The sequence below is a fragment of the Pinus tabuliformis genome, chromosome 2_2 (assembly GCF_031772625.1).
Source record: "Pinus tabuliformis cultivar Carrire ecotype Pingquan chromosome 2_2, CPIR1, whole genome shotgun sequence".
Taxonomy (NCBI): domain Eukaryota; kingdom Viridiplantae; phylum Streptophyta; class Pinopsida; order Pinales; family Pinaceae; genus Pinus; species Pinus tabuliformis.
The window spans coordinates 21,552,371-21,561,444 of NC_142300.1; positions in this window are offsets into that span (position 1 = coordinate 21,552,371).

The window sequence follows — 9,074 nt, forward strand, 5'->3', positions numbered from 1 at the left end:
TTTAATTGGCTCGTGTCTATGACATGGATACTGTGTGGTCTCAATTTGATGGCTTGGAGTGTGCCAAGGAACAGTTTTGATGGGATCACACCTATGATGTGGATACATTTTGGTCTTAGTCTGATGACTTGGAATGTGTTGATGGCAGAGTCTTGATTGGCTCGTGCATGTGATATGGATACATTTTTGGTCTCAGCCCGATGACTTGGAGTGTGTTGAATACCTTGTATATAGAGGCTTTCCTTGGAGCTAAATTTTCATCATGAGGTTGACTTATGCTCTCTTGTAGGATGACTTGTTTATGTCTAGGGTAACTTGATCTTGGAGGGTTTTTATGACACAAATTAACTTACATAAATTCCTTTTACTTAATACATGATGCCCAATAGGGTCTTTTCCATATGACAATGACTCTTTTACTCCTAGACTTTATGACAAAGCCCTAGAAGCACACAATGGTTGCTTGACCTATAAATAAATTAACCTTGAGCATGAAACACATGCTACAAAAAAACAATAATAAATATATTTTTATCTTTACATAAAACACATAAAATCATGATTACATAAGACATTATGAAGACCGAACCTAGTTACATTCTTCAACACTCCCTCTTAAATAAGGACACACAAGGTAAATGGACATTATAATACTGAGGAATTCTCCTAAGAAGAGTCAAATTGGTAAGCCATATCATAGGTTATCTTCTTAACTTATATCAGTGCATCTCATCATATCAACTAGCATTGTCACATAGCAAGGCCTTGACTAACATTTATATCTCTCCACTAGATTAGAGAACAATGTTGGGGAGACAAATGATTTATAGACACCTTCATCATTGTCTCTCAAGGAACATACCCCATCTAGATTTTCAGAAGGTATGTCCTTCTAGGACCATTCCTATCTTGGATTACCACATCCTCAAGGAAGCTCCTCTTCGACTACTCTTACCTATTATTTTCTCTACCTCACCATAAAGAGTAGCGTTATCATTCTCATACGTTTAACCAATCCTCCATTATTTCTTCATAATGAATACAATAATAATGTGTTTATCTCTCCCTCTCAACTAGGGAGTATATACTCATTCCTATAAAAGGAATATACCCAATCTCCCTCTTAACTAGGGACTTGTTACCAACATAAAATATCAGCTTTTCAGTGGAGATAATGGTACTATTAGCTGTTTGTAGAGATCCTTCTTTTTTCATCATCATTTCATGGATGAACTTCAAATTCTTCATCATGGATCCATCTTCTTCCAGAACTTCTTCATAGGACATCATCCATCTTCTACATCACTTCCATTCAATGAATCATAGTGTTGAACCAATATTCATGTCATCCTTTTCTTCATAGAAAAGTAACCTTATATTCATCATCTAGCTATCCTTTATATTGCTACATTTTCCAAATCATTCTTCTTTCAAAATATTCCATCCAATCTTAGTTGTAGATGAACTTATACAACCCTCTGTCAGTAGCCTTGTTACTGTTAGTGCCTAAATCTACCTCAGGTTGAAGGAAGGCAGGTCTAGGGTAACATCAAACCACGCTTAACCTGGTAGCTAGCCGTACCAGGTCGGGAGAGGGCTCTCTCCTTGGCAATCTCAAGAAAATATAACAAGTGAGGCTTGAGATGATTGATGTAAAGACTAATTTTAGGCTAGGTATATGCTCAGAGGATTTTGATTGAGTTTTATGGTTGATTTCTGGATCAAATGTGAAAGGCAGTTTTGGGTCTGGGGAATGAACTCAGTCTTGCAGAGGTTTCTGTGGGGCGAGGTAGGCAAGTGCTTTAGTACTTTAGAGTCTTAAGACTGGTGAGGAGTTGAAGAGGGCATGGAATTTTCATGAGGCCTCTTCAAACAGTAGAAAACATGTAAAACTAAAGAAACCCTAAGGTAGAGCACTGCAATATCAATGATTTCCACCTTTCTAATTGATTCATTTAGTTAAGCAGAAAAGAGAGAGATAATGGCACACATAAACATATGATAACTTGAATCATAGAAGGAAAAATAATACTAAGTCACCTTGCCACAAGAATCCCACAAAATGCTGCAAACCCTGGTCTATTTCCTTGCCAAACTGTAGAAATGATGTACAATAGTGCTCAAAACATTCACAAAAGTCTAACCTTTTACAAATGACTAAAAAAACACATGATATAGACCTCAAAACCACCTATGCTATCCATCAGGGGTCGAATCCATGAGAAGAGGGGTGGTTTCAACCATATCTAAACTAGGAACACAAAAATAGGAAGTGGAACAGCTTGCCTCTAAAACCTAGGAAACTGATTCATTCAACTTTAAACCACCTACAATTAATGTATCCACCTTATCAAGTCAATTTTTATCATTTTTACGTCATAGTACATCAATTTACATGATTACACCTCATGAATTTGACCATAAGAGAGTAAAATTCAAACTAGAAGAAAACTAGGCGAAAAACAGAGTTTTTGAGCAAAATTGGCACTTTTTCATCCTGTGTGTAGCGCCACTTTTTCTGTGCATAGTGCTTTTTCCCATATGAATTTGGAGGCCTTACCCTTCACAAAATTTGCTCCAAGTTGGATTTTTGGAAATTTCTATCTGTCTACTTTCTAGGACAAGTGGAATTTTTGAATTTGGTGTCCATTTGCCCCTCCAAAAATCAGTTCTCCCAACACTGCTTCCTGTGTGGCCAAAAAGTGGCAGAGAGGGCATTTTTGAGGTGTTTTTGACCCTTTTGGAGGCCCAAAACTTGTCAAAAATTCCTAGTAATTTCTTGGTATGCATAACTTTTCATAAGGAATCCAAAAAATCAAATTTTTCCTCCAAAGGAGCTCCCTATCAAAAGCGAGTGCCAAGTGGCGTTACACACGTGCCAGAAAAACATGTTTTTTCCTTGAAAAATTAAAAATTGCCAAAAAGTTTGCCAAATTTCTTGAAATTTGGCATGAGTGATCTGCATCAAGTACTATGCTAGGCCAATGAAGCTTCAGCCAAGATCTTGAGCTTACCTTGCGCTTTCTTGCTCCTCAAAGTCTTCCTCAACTTGGCTTTTAGGCACCTTATCCTTGCTTTGCAAATCTTGTTCTGTGCCAAATAGTGATAGGCCATGTGCCGCAACATATTTTTCTCCTTGTTGGATTTATCAAGTAGCTTCTCCAAGTGCATATTCACCCTCTCTAGCCAAGATTCCCTGTTAGCATCAATCTCTTGCTCAACCAGTGTCAATTTGACTTTCCTCCTTTTTGTTGCTTACTTGTTTTCCCTTATGGTTTGCAGCTCCATAATTGTCTATTTATCCTCCAATTGCTTGTTCTGTTGCTCAAGGTAATTAATGATTCACTTAGCCCTACCAAGGTTAAGAGATAAGGCATGGATGTTAGCCTCTTATTCTTTGATGATCTTCTTGAGTCTTGAGTTTTGGGAGCCCAAATCAGTATCCTCCTCCTGAATCAAAATAAAATCTCTCTCATGACCTTCAGAAGACCCTTCCTCATGCAATGGTTGCTTCCCTTTATCCTGTACCTGCTTTGCTGAAGAAGAAGGCAAAGCCCCTTTCACCCCGGGTGAAGATAGCATTTGCTTGTGGTCTGATGAAGGAAACGAGACCCCTTCCACTCCAGGTGGAGATAGTACTCATTTGGTAGCTGCAAATAATCTCCTTGTGCCCTTTTCATAAGTGACAAATATTGGCATACCTGTAGTTTGAGTCTCATGAACCTCTTGCTGATTTGAAGGCCCTCCTTCCTCCTGAAATACTGATGATGTCACTTGAGGGCTTCTGAAAACCTCATGTGAAATGAAAGTATCCCATGAAACATCCAACAAGCTCAGCTGATGTAACACAACAATTTTGATCAATGAAAAGTGATAAATGTTGTTGAACTATTGATGAAGAGGTTTTCTTTGCACCAATGTAGCCATTTTCTCAATATTTCTGCATATGAAATAGGGGAGGTTCATCATCCTCACTCTAGTGAAATGCATCAATAATCTAACATGATAAGTGTACAAGCGAGAAAATCTCCCTTCACAGGTGAAGTATTTGATAATGAGCTTCATGAGTGGAGCATAAGTGTCATGTAGGTATATGAAAGGAAAGACCCTACTGATTTGCTTTTGATAACTAGCCTTGATATAAGGCTCATAATGCTCTTTGCCTACAAGTTGTCCTTTGTTCCACTATTCACCCACATTTGGAATACATGTTGCTTCAACTATAGTTTCAGGTGTCAAAGTGAAGGAAACACCTGCTAAGTTCACCTGGCCATTGTGAAGATGAAGGACAAATAGCCTAGCAAGTTCATGGTGGTATTTCACCCTCTCCACCATCTCACAAAACTGGTAGCAAGACTGATGTTTAAAGCATGTTACTGCAAGAGGGCAAGCTAGTAACTCTGTGAGTGTGGTGGGCTCCTCCCAGATGTGTTTTCCTCCCTTATGTGGTTTTCTTGGTGCATGAATCTCTTGGGAGGAATCACTCACAATTTCCTCATCCCTTTCATAAGCTGAATCTGTTTCCATATTTGCCACTGTATGGTGTAAAATAATGAGTATGAAGAGATTTTATTTCAAGAATAGGTGACTGTTGTTTTCTTCTTTGGGATTTGATGGGTGGGACTAATGAGTGGGATTTTTATGCTGGCTGTAGGGTTATTAGGGAGTGATAGGGTTTTGGGAATGAAGATTAGGGTTTGGGGAATAGTGGGAATTAGGTGTTAGGGTTTTAGGGTTTGGGGAATAGTGGGAATTAGGTGTTAGGGTTTTAGGGTTTGGGGATAAAGGGTAGGATAAGTGTCAATGAGAGAGGGAAAGGGGAAGAAAATTAAGGAAATGTAGTGAATACGGATGTGATATGGGAAAATTATGCAAAGGAGTAAACAAACAGCAAGAATGACAAAAACTGCAAAACCCTAGACAGTTTGCAAGACAACTGTGCAGCAATTTAGGGTTTTGATTTTCACATTTCAAAACACCATCAAGGATGACTAAATCTCTTTTTATGGCAAATGAATGGGTTTACTTACTTGGAGGAATGGTGTTTACAAAATTTTGGAGCTTTACAAGGTCGATTGAATGAATTTTTGGCTTGGCAGACTGGTGTGTCACGCCAACACCCAGGTGCGCCGTGCCTGGCAGGTGCATCGCACCTGTTAAAAACTGTATGTAAATCCTGTGCTCAATGCGTCGCGCCAGGCAGGTGTGCCGCGCTAAGAGAAATTTTGAAACTTGCTGCAATTTCCCTCTTTTCACCTCAAAAAGCACTTTTCGCTTTGTTCTCTCTCACTTTTAGCACAAATGAAGTCTTCAACACAAATGATCCCTTTATATGCTTTTGACTTCAATTTTTCATTTAGAAAACCCACTTTCTAAAGTTTTCCTTTTCACTTTATTCTTTAAAAACTATATTTTGCAGTTTGGCTCTCTTTTTGTCATTTGATGGACTAATGCTTGGATTTTCTTGTCTCTTTTGCAGGAGCTGGAGTGTAGGAGTTTGTCAAGGTGACCCAGGGCTGCAAATGATGCTTTATTACATATGAAAACAATAAAATTACATAAAATTTGTACAAGAAATGGAAAAACCTTGTTTTTACCTCAAAACATATTTTTGAGGTAAAAACCCTTTATGGAGAAAATCATGAGTAAAATTCGTGATTTTATGAACTTATTGAACATCCTCATGTGACTATTGGCCTGTTATTGAGCTTTTGAAGATCATGGTGGTAAACCCTAGACCTAATGAGACTTGAAAACCCTAAAATGACTTTTGCAACTAAAATGAAATATAAATGACAACAAATGATCTGTACATGTGCAAATAGACCAGTAGATGAAAAGAATGAGGGAAATTGACAAATAACCACCACCATCAAATGATCCATGACCTAATGTAATGCAGCTGATCGGATGAGACACCTAAAATGCATGTAAAAAGAGAATTTTGATCATTGATGGAGGGATGAAGATACCAACACAAACAGTTACAACCCAACGAGATGCTTTCTTTCAAAAATCAAAAAATGAACATCAGATCAACATTACCTATTTATGATGGTCCTTTTTAATGATATCTTCTTTTCACAACATCAACATTCTTTCAATATTGTATGAATCCATCTCCAAGACATGCATTACCAAGGTTCTCCTTCTCCAACATATCAAGGTATTCATACCTTCTCCATCGAGATGTCATAGCTAATCCTTCTTGTTATCAGATGTTGATCACTTATATTATCTCACATGACTATAGATACATCTTTCACAAACTCTTCTTTCACATTTATTCACTTCCTCAAGATCTTCTATACATAGTTCCTTCGTCATAGGAACAATCATTTTTCCACCACCTCATATCATATATGAGATCATTTTCATATATATTATATCATGTAGAATAGTTCGTGGCACATTGTATTCACGCATTCATGTATCTTTTCATAAGGAGAGTTCTCTTTTCTTTCATTGTGCTCATTAGATGGAGCATTCTAATCATTTCATCTGTAACTATGTGATGACATGACTTTATCTATCTATTACCAAATATATACATACCTCTTCATTCTTGTGGTCATCTAGACTTCCTTTGGAAACTTTCTTTCCTTGCTTGGAGATGAAAATGCTTCAACCAAATCGACATGTTTCACTCTTCTGTCACCATACATTCATCATTTTAACTAGTATATTCCACACTAGGTGGACTGTAGATTATCTATGAGACACTTTCTTTTTCTAAGTAGAGGTAAACATTTTAACAAAGATTCCAATAGAGGATCTTGATGATCCTCATTCTATAAATGTTTCTTTCTAATGATGATTAGGTGTGACAACCTTTAATATTTCTATTCTTTCTAAATGGATTTATCCAACCATATAAACTAGTTACTCTGGTTGTCCTTCTATGTTTATGATGACGTCATGTGTTATTTCCTTTCTATAATGATGGTTGCTTGCTATGTCATCTCAATCACTGCTACAATGCATCCTATCATACTTATGATGCTTTCCATCATGACCGTTATCTTATACAAACTTAAAATAACTAAGTATATGATGTTATCTTAGTCATAGTAAAGGTATTACACTTCTTCCTTCTTTGTCTTCTTCTTTTTAGGTTCTTCTACTTCTTCATTGTTATAGGTTTCATTTCTTTATTTTCTCTTCTTGTTGTCCTTCTTTAGTTTAGGACAATTCCTTTTTAAATTCCCATATTCATTACATTCATGGCATTGAATCTTATACATGTCAATTTCCTTTTGAAATATTTTCTGAGACTTTCCTTTCTTCCTTTCCATAGTTGCATATTCTTGATTTTGTTCACTTGATCCAACATCATTATTTGCCTTCAATCTGGTCTCTTCAATTTTTCATAATGACCATAGATCATTGAATGGGGTAGTTTCTTTCTTTCCATATATACTAGATACAAAGTTTCCCCATTCATCTGGTAGTGCATTGAGCACAATGGTGGTCATCTCTTGATCAGACATTACTTCTCCTAATTCATTTAGTTTATCTCTTATTTGAGATACCCTCATAATTTATGACGTTATACCTTCTTCCTTTGATACCTTCATCTTGTATAGTTCAGTTCTTAACGATAATTTTTTTCCTGCAGTACTTACAGAGAACAATTCCACCAAATTTTCATAGATCTCTTTCAATTTCTTCAACTTTTCTACATAGGGAATGAGGGAATCCTTAATTGACTCAATGAGGATTATTTGAGCCCTTATTTCTCCTTTAATATACTTTGATAGTGCTTTAGATTTCTCTTGAGGAGGTTTGGTGATTGAGCCCGTGGCATATTCACTAAATTAATTTTCTATGAGGATCAAATCTATTCTGTTCTTTCATGCAAGGTAATTCGATGACCCAACAAGTTTGTTGTTCTCCTTGCAAAAATAAGTCATTGTAGATTGAGACATTAAATACATAATACTTACTTGTCAAGTGAAGATGCTCCTTTGATGATTATATCTTCAACTCGATGCCTTCTTGATGATGTTGACTTCCACTACTCCTTTGTTATTGACAATTGAATATGCCTCCTTGATGATGATGATTTCTTGATGATATTTTCTTAAATGTGAGGAAGATTACTTTGATTCCTTTAATGATGATGAAGTGCTTCTTCTTGATTCATTTGGATAGAATGAGAATGCTTAAGAGAATAATTCGATTTTGTAGAGTATTTTGAGTGGAGGTGGGGTCCTTGAGGTCTTATTTCTTCTTCATAGAGTTCCTTCTAGATGATATGATCCTTGTGATGAAATGGATAGTCCTCCTTGATGCTTCTTATTTCTCCTTGATTATTTGATTTCCTTGATTCTCTTCTTGTGTTGGCCCTTATGTATCCTTTTTCAATTGGATGATCTTCAAGCTACCTCTTCTTCTTGTCACCTTAGCTCTGATACCATGTTGAGAAATCAAGGGCAGCTATATTAGGAGGTTCCTTCAAGAGGGTTAACTATTGGAAGCTTGATCCAAGGAGTCATGGAAAAAAAATATCAAGAATAAAATATGGATTCTGATGCAAATATTGTCATGCTTTTATAAATTGAATTGGAAGAGTTCAAACAGTTGTATAAAATCCTATCAAAGAATCCAAGATAAAGGGATGGTAAAATTTTCCTCCTCGGAAAAGAGATAGATGCCGCAAGAAAATCAGCAAAAAAAATGAAAAAGCCACAAGTCCAAAATGAGAAACATGGAAGAATCATATACACACCACAAATTCTTATATGGTTATTATTATATATGTTATAAATTTTGTCATAAGGTAGGTAACTGCAACTATTCAAGAAACCTATCTAGAAGCATGTATGATGGAAGTGGAAGAAACTCTTCAAAATCATATTGAATGTTTTATGTGCCACAATTTTGGACATAATGCCAAGGATTGAAAGATTAACCAAAGGAAGGAAGGATAGCCCCCTAAAGTACGGAAGAATAAAAAAGAAAGGTGTGATCTCATGCTATATGCTCAAAAATAGGAAAATAAATGGTATGTTGATAGTGGTTTCTCATGGCACATGAAAAGGGATCAAAACAAGTTTATCAACCTTAAGGAG